We start from the raw sequence: 13,146 nt of genomic DNA on the forward strand, positions 1-13,146 counted from the left end.
TGCAAGTGATTAGCACAATGCAATGGCAGTGTTAATAAAGGGTTGTTTTACCATCGGCCAAGTAAAAATTGTTATTTATAATAATAGATATAAACATGTAATGTAATAACACACAACGTTATATCTATATCTATATACTATATCTTTATATAGTAATATTTTAATTAGTAACAAATCTATGAAATGTTTTATGGTCCCTTAACATAAAAAGTCATGTTTATATAAAAAAATAACATTTCAGTGAAATCCACACCATTGAAACAAGGGAAATCGTGAGGTTAATTTTGGAAGCAGTATTATTGAGAAATCTTATAACATCTATGTCAACGCAGCTTAAAAACAATCAGTATCGTTTCGAATAGTGAGGAAACATTCTCATGTTCTATTTTTTCGTTGGTAATGATAACGCGCAAATGAAAATGGCCTTCGAAGAAATATACTTGTATAAACTACGTAATACACAAATCAATAAGAAATATTGTCGGAGCTGATGATGGCCCTGTCACAAGAAACACAACAGGGCTGGATAGAGTAACGGTCCCAGTACGAATCCTCGCGGCATCCCGTGTAGCCCAGCACCTGCAATGACACATGGCTGGTGTAAGCAAACGGAGGGTCTTGTTTTGGAAACTGAAGAAACCTGGATGCCTAATGGCTTGGGAAAGATTAAGAAAATGAGAATGGTATTAGAAATATGCATGTATAAATTATCAAAAAATACACAAAATGGTAAGTAATATTGTCGTAGTTGATGTAAGCCCGGTCACGTAAAAAAAACTAAAAAGACTGGAAATAGTACCGGTCCCAGTACGAATTCTCGTGACATCCCGTGTAGCCCAGCACCTGCATAACACAGAGTATTCAACGGTGATGCTAAACGTGTGTGTGGGTGGGAGGAGTCACTGCGTGCAGCCCTGCACCTGCAGTGACAGGGAGTGCGAGGCGATGTGTAGGGTATGTGTGTGGGGAGGAGTCATTGCTTGCAGCCCTGCACCTGCAGTGACACGGAGTGCGAGGCGATGTGTAGCGTATGTGTGTGGTGAGGAGTCATTGCGTGCAGCCCTGCACCTGCAGTGACACGGAGTGCGAGGCGATGTGTAGCGTATGTGTGTGGGGAGGAGTCATTGCGTGCAGCCCTGCACCTGCAGTGACACAGAGTGCGAGGCGATATATAGCGTATGTGTGTGGGGAGGAGTCATTGCGTGCAGCCCTGCACCTGCAGTGACACAGAGTGCGAGGCGATATATAGCGTATGTGTGTGGTGAGGAGTCATTGCGTGCAGCCCTGCACCTGCAGTGACACGGAGTGCGAGGCGATGTGTAGCGTATGTGTGTGGGGAGGAGTCATTGCGTGCAGCCCTGCACCTGCAGTGACACAGAGTGCGAGGCGATATATAGCGTATGTGTGTGGTGAGGAGTCATTGCGTGCAGCCCTGCACCTGCAGTGACACGGAGTGCGAGGCGATGTGTAGCGTATGTGTGTGGGGAGGAGTCATTGCGTGCAGCCCTGCACCTGCAGTTACACAGAGTGCGAGGCGATATATAGCGTATGTGTGTGGGGAGGAGTCATTGCGTGCAGCCCTGCACCTGCAGTGACACAGAGTGCGAGGCGATATATAGCGTATGTGTGTGGGGAGGAGTCATTGCGTGCAGCCCTGCACCTGCAGTGACACGGAGTGCGAGGCGATGTGTAGCGTATGTGTGTGGGGAGGAGTCATTGCGTGCAGCCCTGCACCTGCAGTGACAGGGAGTGCGAGGCGATGTGTAGGGTATGAGTGTGGGGAGGAGTCATTGCGTGCAGCCCTGCACCTGCAGTGACACAGAGTGCGAGGCGATGTGTAGCGTATGTGTGTGGGGAGGAGTCATTGCACCAAGCAGGAGACTGTCCAGGTATATAGTGAGTGAGGAACCGGCCGGCCTCAGTCAGTGGCGACAGTTACAGGGACACCTTCACCGTAAGTGCTCATGACTTACTAAGATTAAAGTACACAAGTTCAGATTTTCTAACATTTTATTCTAATTGATGACTTAATCTTTGGGAAATATAAATTCTTGAAAACTAAAAAAACTACAAAATGCATTGCTACGAATTTATTTTTCGAATTAGAAAATGATAAATCTCAATAGTTTATATGTTAAATTTTACCTTTGAAAATAGCATTACAAATATAACTTGGAACCAGGAAAAAAGAGTATTCATATTAGGATAATTAAAAACACAGTGTTATATTATTTTATACACTACTATTACATTCTTTCATGCTTAGTGTAAATAGTATGATAACGAAAAAAAAGTAATTTGTATGGAATCACAAAACTTTTAATTTAACGTACACATTCCAAGGTTTTATTTAACATTTCTTTTTTTAGAAATGTGATCGAATAAATATATCAGAGTGATTTTTTTTCACTTTATATTCTATACAGCAAATTTGGTTGTATATAGAGAATCGTTAAACCCGTCTATAAATCTAAAAATGATGTTTGTAAATCAATCCTGTTTTGTTACATCCGTAAAATGTTCCAAACTGTTAATAGTATAAAATTTATTTAGTGTTGATTATTTAATGATAGTGTTGAGTTATGCCATTAAATTAAATATTAATGCTGAAAGTGTTTTCTGTTAGTGTTCTTGTTTTAAATTTATACCATTTCATATGTGCGTGTGTATGTTTAATGCTGTGTGAACACAAATGTGTACTGTATGTATTAGATTTATACATACTTTGATAAAACACAGTTTTCATAGTGAGTGTATATCAGCCTACTCAAAGATAATTGGGGTTTTGAGATGTGAATTGTTTGAACTGAATCTTTGAAAGTCAATAGCATTAATCGATTCACAACTTATCTAATTTTTGCATGTTATTAAAACTCATACAAGGATAAATCTTTTAAATGAAATACGGTCCTGCATTCAATGAGTTGAAATGAATAAATGCAAAAGCTGTCTATGTCACTCTATTGCCCTGTTTTGTTCCAATGTTGAACGGGAATAACTTCAGTAGCCTTCTAAAAATGTTTAAAACGTTTGGATTTAACACAACACATCTATTTAAAATTACATGTTTTATTTATTTTCCCCCACATATAAACACAAGTAAATTTGATTCGTTTAAATTGTTATTGTGTTCACTGTATCGATGCTCCATTACCTGGCTAGTCAATAAAATTGCTATTTTTATTAAGATTCATTTGTGTTGTTAATATTTAGTTGTCATATTGAGAAAGGTTTTCAGTAATAGGCATTACAAATATTTTAGATTATATCGATAAAAACTGCTAAGTTCTACAAAAATAGAGTTGATTATTAATTTAATCTATAGATATCCGATTAGGATTTTGGTATTATTCTTTTTGAAAAGTGCTCTAAAATCCAGTTTCATGTTGAAAAACAGTTGTGAATTTTCAATAAACGTTGCGTTTAACGAAAGTTTAATCGAGCTTTTACATAAATTACAAATTTTAGTTTTCACCCTCCGTACATACAGGACGTTAGTTACAAACTAGACCTTACAAATTTGGTTGCACTTTTTTTTGGAAAAAGAAGATAATGTGTTAGAATTATAAAAGTATTATGGCATTAATGTGAAATCGTGAAAAATAATTTCACCTGTTGTTCCACCAACTATACAGTCATGTAAAATATGTTCATGCTCAAAAATGTATTATAGCACGTTTTAATTTTTGGAGGCTGAAATATTCGAAAATAAAAAACACCATCCGTATTCAGAGTGTTTTACCAACTTGCAACGTTAAAGTTTTGTAAAAAAACAAAAATTAAATCCGTTGACTAGTTTTGAGATATTAGAGTGCTTGTAAACAATTTTGCATATTCAATTTTGATTTTCAATAAAATGTTCTTTTTCAATTCCCTTTATTTTAATATGCCATATGGCGTACTTTACTAATTAAATTTTTAAAGGATGGGTGGGGATGGGGTGAGTATAGGATGGCATTGACGGTTACCATTAATTTTAAACGATATCTCTCATTAAAATAGTTCTACAAACGCAGCCTTTATATCCTGTTTAAAATTTTTACAGATAAAGATGCAAGTTTTTAAATAAAACAAAACAACTTTGAAACTTTGACGCATTCTTAAATACAAATTAAATAAAAAGCGCTTAAATTAAATCCCTATTCTGCAGTTAAAATTTCATATTTACATTTGAAAAAATGTAAAAGTACGTAATTAAGTAAATGAATCATAAGCATATTTTTCGGAGGCATAATGTTTAACAGGATTCATCTTTAGTATTAAATGATAATTTCTTAATAGAGTAGTACTTAGAAAGGACTTGGGAATAAATAGTCAACGTTATTTCATTATAGCTGGTTGTAGTCATTAGACATGAGTGCTTACAGAAGAAACCCTGTGTACCATGGCATGAAAGATATTGATTTGAGAATGCAACAGCTTCAATCCACCTGTTATCTAATGTTTTCTGAAGTGTTATGTTTCATTAATAAGCATGAATTCCATGTGAAGTAGTACATATTATTACGGTATTTCAAACAGTTGTATAACAATAACATAAATTGGGCGTTTTCCTCGTTGTTTATTCATAAAAATCTCATACATAATTTTAAGGATTTTCATTTCATGGAAAATATATAACTTAAGTATGATTTTAATATATAATTACATATATATATATATATATATATATATATATATATATATATATATATATACATATTATATTTGGTAATTTAGAAAATGACAATGCATTTTTTACAATTTTTGGTGAATACCAATTTTTAACATTTATTTTTGGATGAGATACTTTTTAACACTAACACATTATCTTCTTTTCCAAAAAAGTGCAACTTTGCTAATTTCTCCAATTTCTCACACAGAATAGGAGATACTGCAGTTATCCCCATAACAAGCCCAAACCGAGCAGAGCCAAAATTTGATTGATCCTAATCTCCAAAACCTATTTTTAATTTCTTTCGAGGCTTTAGGCACATTCGCCGTGCCCGCATGTGTATGGCAATTAACATGATGCACTGTTAACAGATTTCTCTAAATTTAACATAAACCTTCCATTCTTGAACTTTTTTGAATAAGCATCTAATGGTGATAATCGACAAGTGGGAATAGGTTTACCGGAATTATTTCCAATAGTTGCAGTTTATGGAATTAATTCCGTTTAATGGATGCCGAACATTTTGTTTATAATTATTATAAAACCCCACAAAAATTCAGTAAAAATTATTGACTCCAGTTACATTATTGTTATAGGAGTTAGGGGATTGCAAACATTTGAACACTAGGTTCTGATCTAGAACCAATATGGTTTTGATCCTACTTCTGGGAATTCCTTTGAATTACGACAAACCGCTCAGAACTGTAATGCCAATTGCTCTCGTGTTTATAAGGCTATTCAGGCCAAATCTGGTGGTGTGTTCTTATTTATATTTCGAACAAACACAATGCTTTCAAAACATTTCTCATTTAAGAGCCAACAGAGCCTTGTCTTTTAGTGACGTTTTTAGGATCTCTTAAACCGGATCTCCTCATATTTAACAGCTAAAATCGAGACGTTGCTCTTTCTAAATGAACACTACACAATTCTAACATGACTAACTTGTAGTCTATATAGGTCACTTGAGAGGGGTGTGAACTAGAAAACTTAGATGTCAGTCATGACACCGGTTGCGTAAGCCAAAGAACTAACATTTCTAAGATATTGGATTTTTATCGTTTTTCAATTTTGACACTGATATACCCTATTGTATATTATGGAATCTAATTTAAAATAGATATGTGATTTTAATTAATTTCTGAAACCGTGTGACGCTGTTGACACGTCTGTTAGTTTACCCGCCTAACGAGGGATTCATCTTCTCATGTTTTGACAAGTATACAATTTCCTTGATTCTTAAATGTCTGAGACATCTCTTTGTGAATGTAATTCGCAGATATTTTCTGGTGTAAAACTTCTTGGTAACGCTCTGTGGCTCTCAAGATGTGAAACTTGCTTGGCTCTCTGTCATTTTATGGTCTACCCAAAATATAAAATAGTCATATACGAATTTGTATGACACATGTGTCATATATATAGAAGACAATCAGGATATCATAGCGTACCAAACTAATGCACTCCACGAATAACAGCTGTTTTTGGTACTCTAGTTGATCCATGAAGTGACTGTTTTCCGTTAGATTATAACAGAGGTCAGAGAAATCAGCTGCAAACAAAACCAGTTTTTTTAGTGCCGCTAGCCTCAAACTTTGTTATTGTTTCAGTAAAAGTAAATGCAAAATACAGTTTGACAGTATTACTAAGTTGAGTTATTATGCAATAAAATCAAATAAAACTCGTTGTTTTCCACACGGAAAAAAGTGTCTTTAGGAGCTCAATCGTATCTCTAGACTCGTTCGTAAAACACGATAGCGACCGCAGACAACCATATTTGCTCCTAGCGATAATATTTAGAAAAATAATATTTAAATTCTAACTGAAAAAAATTTTACGAACTACTCGTTCAGGTTAGGTTGTACCAGTTTGAAATGAACTGAATTAAGCTTTACTGATCTCTAAAACATGTTAGCTCTTATAAGCTTGAATTCCGAGTACTAATCAAAACTCGAATATAAGCAAAGATAAAGAGATAGGCTACATTTTTTAAGACCTCCTTGAGATATAACTATGAAAATGTTGGGCAGTACCATTAAAAAGTCATTCATTCATAATTTCGAGTGCTATGTAGTCACAATCATTTTTCTTCTGAGGACACCCAACAGAATAAAATATACCTATAATGAAAGAGTGAAAGCATAAAGATGTATTTTTACTATTAAAATTATCTTTGCCCAGTAATCTTCCGAGTTTATAGCCGACCGTAAACACGTGGTTAAAGGTTGTTGAATGGAATTTCATTTTACAATTGTGAAATAAATCACACCTGCCGTTAACTTATCCGTATATGCGGCACAACGCCGCGCGAGTAAATGCTGCGTAAAATTACCTGTTGCTTGTCAAACTGAAATTCTCGAATGGCGCGACTGAAATGGAGTGTAAATGTCAACTGCACTTTATGGACGCACGAGTAAAGCAAAAAAATAACTAAACATTAAATTAGCCCGTTTCTACATCATTCCCACGAATAATTGCTTGGCTTTTTGTACTAAATTTAATAGGCAATAAATTTTGAGTTTCTCGCATTACGGTAGTTGTCGTCAGACTAAGTATTTTTAACGGGTAGAATTACTCACAGACTTTGAATATTCTGAGTATTTGAATTATTCTGGGTGACCGTCGTATTACGTGTGTTTCACAAAAATAGCTTCAGGTATACCATTTATAGTGAATATATCTACAAAAAATTTGGAAAAATATGGCTGAAATGCTTATTTTTATTTTATAATTTAATAGGCAGCTGAAAAGAAATTAATTCTTACTTAATTTATGTTTCTTTGTTAAAGTAGTTACTTTGTATAAACCTACTAATTATAGAGCGTAACGAAAGAATTATCACGTAGACGGACAGAGAGGCGAACGAACAACCCTTTGATCTTTTTATGCCAAAAGTTCACCTTTTTCTTGCATTAAAAGAAACTTAGTGCCAATATGGTTTTTATTTCAACTGTTATATATAAATTATAACAGACAGACGGACTGCCCTTTGACCCCAAAATCAGTAGCGCTCTTCTTTAGACCATGTGAAGGAGCATGTATAACTAAATAAAAATAATATACATATAACACATCTCTTATAATGTAAAACTGTATAGCAATAGAAATATAAATACGCCAAAATACCATTTTGTGCAAACCTATCAAAAGTTCGGACAATATTCTAAATGTCCTATTTCACTCACGGATGAAATTGTATCTAAACCTATCCTAAACTATATGCTAAATAAGAAGTAATAAATAAAATAATAAGGTTACTTACTCATAACTTTTGTTTCTTCAAAATTATCTTTTGATCATTCTACAATCAACATGTTTTTCTATGTACACAAAAACTATTTACACCACTTCTACACCATTTTTACTTAATACACCATAAACAACAAAAGAGAAAGGCTTACAAATATATTATAAGTTTCTGTGAAGAGTAATACAGCTTTTAATGTAAACACCCAATGGGAATATTACATTTACACGCAACTAAACAAGCAGCCGGCAGTGAGTGACAACTGACAAACAATAACTGCGTAGTCAGTTTTGCGGCGATGACAAACAACTACTAGGAGGCAGTGAAAGATAAATCTATAACAATCAATAGTTTGGTTTGCGGAAAATGTTATGAACTAAACTATTAATTAAAACAAAAGTGTAATTCATGAAATAATAATAAAATACGTTTCGTCTACTATGTAGACGCCGACAATTTATGAGTTTTATATCGTCTCCTACATAGACACTTGGATACTGGAAGGTTACCACCATTTAATAGCTCGACCGGTGCATTTTAAGTTATTGGTACCTGAATAACTGAATAGCATATTATACTAATTCAAGCAAACTCCCGTTTTAAGTTATTAGAACATTTTGTCTAGCTTTAAAAACCTAAAATATGTATACATATTTGAAAGTTACGTACATTAATACATTGTTTAGTATAGGTTTTGAATTATTAAACTCGTAAGACTGCAAAAGGTGAAATGTGCAATAGTACATTTTTATTTTAGTTATTGAACACACGGAACTACCACCAAATGATGGTTAATTTAACATTAAATTATTAATGCCATTAATGCTTCTATACGGAATAATTTATAATATTTTAGAGTAAATATAAATTTGTTAGAGCTGAGTTATGTTTTCCTTCCAAAAAGTAAAAAAAAATTATGGTTGCCTGTAAAGTCGGTTTTACGGGCGAAGATTTTACGTGACAACGTCTTTTTCTCGGTAGAATATTTATTGATATGAATATTATTAAATTGCACAATAGGAACAAGGAATTGAATGAAAATAAGAATTGCACAAATTTTAACTATAGAAATATATTTTGTTTACTAAAACATTGTACATAATTTGAAATTAATTAAAATTTGTTATTGTAAATGGTAAAGTTGAATAAAACATTTACTAAAATTGGAATTTGAAATTCTTGCTAAACACAGTTAAATTCTAACTCCGCACGTGGTGATTGGTCGGTTTAGTTCGTTTGTTTGGTCGCACTGTTATGACAGGTTAGAGGTTATAATTTGTTATTTTAAATGTTTGACTAGCAATACGCGCTGTTTCTTCTCAATCGACTGAATTACGATTGATTGCAGAGTGATTTAAACTAATAATTTACTTAACACTATCAACATTTGTCAATAGTATGACATAAGCTATAAACTCAGTTTCTCAACTTTTGTGTCAATCTAACAATTAATCAATCAATCATAGTTTACGATAATGAAATATCAGTGTACAATTATTTACCTTTATTGTTGTAGTTGTTGTAAATGACGAATCTAAGCACTCCACATTTTCACGAATAAACATAGTTATCTGCTTTATCCCGTGCGGCGGACCCACAGTTATCTGCTTTATCCCGTGCGGATCCCGTGCGGCGGACCCACTGGACGGGCATCGTAACGTTACCGGGCGTTACACTTTTTCATGAGTGACTCCGAGCCGCAACCTAATTTAAGACGTTGTCACGTCAATAAAACACTAAACATTTTCTGCGTTAACATGCCTCAAATAGACATAAACTAAAATTAAACGTTATTACGGTCTAGTACATCATTACGTTACTTTACTGATGAACAGTTTATATGTTATTCCATTAAAGTTATCTGAAATAAAAAATCACCTGATTGGATTATGGTTTGAACTTCAATGATAGTAAGCTACATGTTCCATCCATAAAATCGGGTGTAAAAACGTTACGTATTGTAAAAGCGCGAAACAAGAGAATGACCAGTAGCATGGTGTTGACACTGCCTACGTGTTCTGGCGGGAACGAGTATTTAGTGAGCCGTGTCGAACGTGAGGAAACGGCGAATCCACTGCCTTGTTGATATCGCAGCCTCAACGATAAATAAACACAGCTGGTTATTTTATGAGGTATAAAACGACTCCTGACTCGCGCACTTTCGGGACAGAACAAAGGTTATTCAGTACAGCGTTGGTTTGTCCAACAGCTGTGAACTTTTTTAAATCAAGCCGTATTAGATTATTTCTTGTACTAAATACAAGAGAAATACGATCTGTCAATCATCGCATGAAAGCGTCACAATAGCAATATTCCTAACTGAAGACAGCATAATTAAAGTGGTTAAGTATATTATTTTACTAATGGATTTATCTAATTAATTGGTATTTTATACACATTTGTAATGTCGTTAATTATACAACATGCGTTGACAAGGAAACTATCTTTTTTAAGAAGTGTCGTTCGTATCTATCTTACACCTAATTTCTGTAATTTTTATCCTTCAACTTCTAAACTTCATAATCTCAGTACTATTCTAGAATGTTTCACTTGTACATACGATTGCTACGGTCTTCCGTATTCCAGCTTCATATAGTTTTTCTGGCCACACTGGAAAACCTAGACGTATCAAGAATAGAATTTTCTATAAATGAGCAATTTAAAATACAATTAATCCCGTCGCTACCAAAGTTCTGAAACTAATACTGTATACCTAGACCTCACCTTGTTGCCCACTTGCTATCTGGGCCTCCATTGTTTCTGATAAGTTCAAATACTTTAAAATTCTCTCCTTCTGGAAAAATCGGCACAGGATATGTACGTCTTGCAGACCTCACAATCCCTCTACCCTATCTAGCCTGTGGTTCCATTATTCTTGTATTCCAATAGGCTCTGGATCTTTCTAAGTATCTGCAGCCCAAGAGTTTATCTCGTCTTTTGAAATCTCTAGTCACTGGAAGTCCTTGATCCCTGAGAGCATCTAATTTCTTATAGGGAGGACCTTCATAGTCTCTTGAAAGAATCAAAGAACTAAGACGCTATTAGTCTATGAATTAATTTGGTAACAAGAGCCTTCACGCGTGCCTTGACTTCTCCTCTTGAAGCCTCTGTTACCAAAACCCCCCAAAGTCCAGAAGGAACTAATAATCTCTAAGAACTACTGGTTTCACTACTCCTCTAGATGAATTTATTTATTATTTATGATCTCCATCTGATTTATGCGACTTTCTGGTTACTTAGATCATATAGATTTTTTATCTCTGACAGTAGCTACCGTCTGAATTCAGTATGATCCAGGTACCCGAAACTTTAAAAGCCTTCAGTGCATGTAAGCTTATATGTTTTGGTAGTTTCTGGCCATTGCATCTTCTAATGTGTCGGAGCTTTCAGCCTGACAAAACACTCAACCTTTAGAAAATAACATTTGGTTATGCTAATTTGGTTTAGCCATCATTCCATTGGTCTAAAATGGATCAATATCTGCTCTTGGTTAAGATTTGTAAACTGTTTGTAGCAACTTATTTCTAAATCAACAAAGTTATAAGAAACCTTAGTTCGTTGTTTGGAAAAAGTTTAAGACCCCATGTATACTGAAATTGTAATGATGCATTACTTGGTACACTACCACAATGTATTTGGTAACAGTAGGGCAATCGTAAAAGTATTATAAACTGGTTTTAATTTGTATTATTCTATAGATCAAAGTTCACACAAATTAAGCGATTGGTGTTACAATATTGAATACAAAAATGTAGTTCATACGATAAACGAGATGTGTGATTAACCATCGTATGGAGTATTGATTGGGAACGATAACACGAGTTGTTAGTCCAGTGTGGAAACCGGTGGCGCCGCTCAGTGTCGACCTCCAATAAAAGACTGCATCGTAACGTCACTTGTGTGCAAATTGAGAGCCGGACAAGAAGCCGGTTTGGCGGTTTCCCTTAAAATTTCATGTACGCTAAACCAACCGATTAGATAGCCTGCGCTGCGATTACATAATGATTATGGACGCTATTACCAATTATAAGAATCATTTACTCTTCTTGACGTCATTCGGTGTTTCATAAGAATCTTTTAACCCTCTTGACGTCATTTATCATTGCTCAATTTTATATAATTTTGGATATAACAATATTATTTGAAGAAATACCTTACTTTATATAAATAAAGTGTAAAAATTCTTTCCACAGCCTCGAAGAACTAATATGATTGGATAACATTTCCAACAACAGCTTATTGAATTTTAGTCCTTTCGACAGTTGAATAGATGCAGTTGTTCGAAATTTGATTTAAATACTGTTGTAGGTTTTCAAAAACTGATTTTTTGTACAAGTAGTTAAGAAACCAATGCTAGGAAGCCCAACATAAATAATCTGACCTTTCATTTTTTTTCAAATTGTATTAGTTTCCTTTTTATAACATAATACAAAATGCCACTGTTGAAAAAGATTGTTCCTTTTTCCACGACATCCTTTTATAATAGGATCTTGCCAGTCAAAGAGTTTATTTAAGGTAAATAAAGTAATGGTTTGAGTTAATTAAAAAAAACTTGACTAACATTCTGTGAAAAATTATTACACAAAAACATTCTTTTGCAATGTCTCCAACTGACCTCTCCGTTTCTTCCACTTGGTCAAGGACACCTAACCGTAAAACTCTCGAAAAATCTTCAAAACGGCCTTCAAGCCCAAGTATACAAAAAGTACGAAAAATGTGATCGTATTTAAAATAGATCAGTGCAAAACTGTGACACGTAGTTCAAAACCTAAATGTTGAATTCATGTTTCGCAAAAGCTTACATAAGCCGTTATAGAATATATCAGAATTGTTGAAAGGTTTTCAGATTACTATAATATTTTCTACTATTAATATTTCAAGTTACTAACAAAACTAACTACAGTGATACAGCATTTGTATTTTGGAATTCTTCTCCATTTTCTAACACATGTAGCTTATCAGACATGTTTGAAGTAGCATGCACAATTATAAATCCTTAACTCATGTTATTATCCAAATTTCCTGGCAGACTGGCTAATAATAAGACAGAAAGGAAATGTTTACAGTTTCCAGAGAGACAGAAGGGAAATTTCGTCCTTCTACTCAATGATATACTTCAATTACACTCCGCAAAATTCCATGCATGGGCAAGTACCATAACTGAATTCATTCTTCTCTATGTAGAAATTAGGTTTATTACAACATTTTAAATCTGTAGCTGAATTCGTCCTTGAAATATCCAGTGGAAAAC

General features: G+C 34.2%; 1 protein-coding gene across 1 annotated transcript in view; it reads left to right on the forward strand.

The window, feature by feature from the left end:
• Positions 1-1,867: 1,867 nt before the first annotated feature.
• The window catches only part of LOC124362013 (growth/differentiation factor 8), an 81,908-nt gene continuing 70,629 nt past the window's right edge, over positions 1,868-13,146 (forward strand). The window contains exon 1 of the mRNA XM_046816150.1: positions 1,868-1,954. The gene's annotated coding sequence lies outside the window, so the exon portion shown is untranslated. The remainder of the gene's footprint in view (positions 1,955-13,146) is intronic.

This window comes from Homalodisca vitripennis, chromosome 5 (genome assembly GCF_021130785.1).
Source record: "Homalodisca vitripennis isolate AUS2020 chromosome 5, UT_GWSS_2.1, whole genome shotgun sequence".
NCBI classification, from domain to species: Eukaryota; Metazoa; Arthropoda; class Insecta; order Hemiptera; family Cicadellidae; genus Homalodisca; species Homalodisca vitripennis.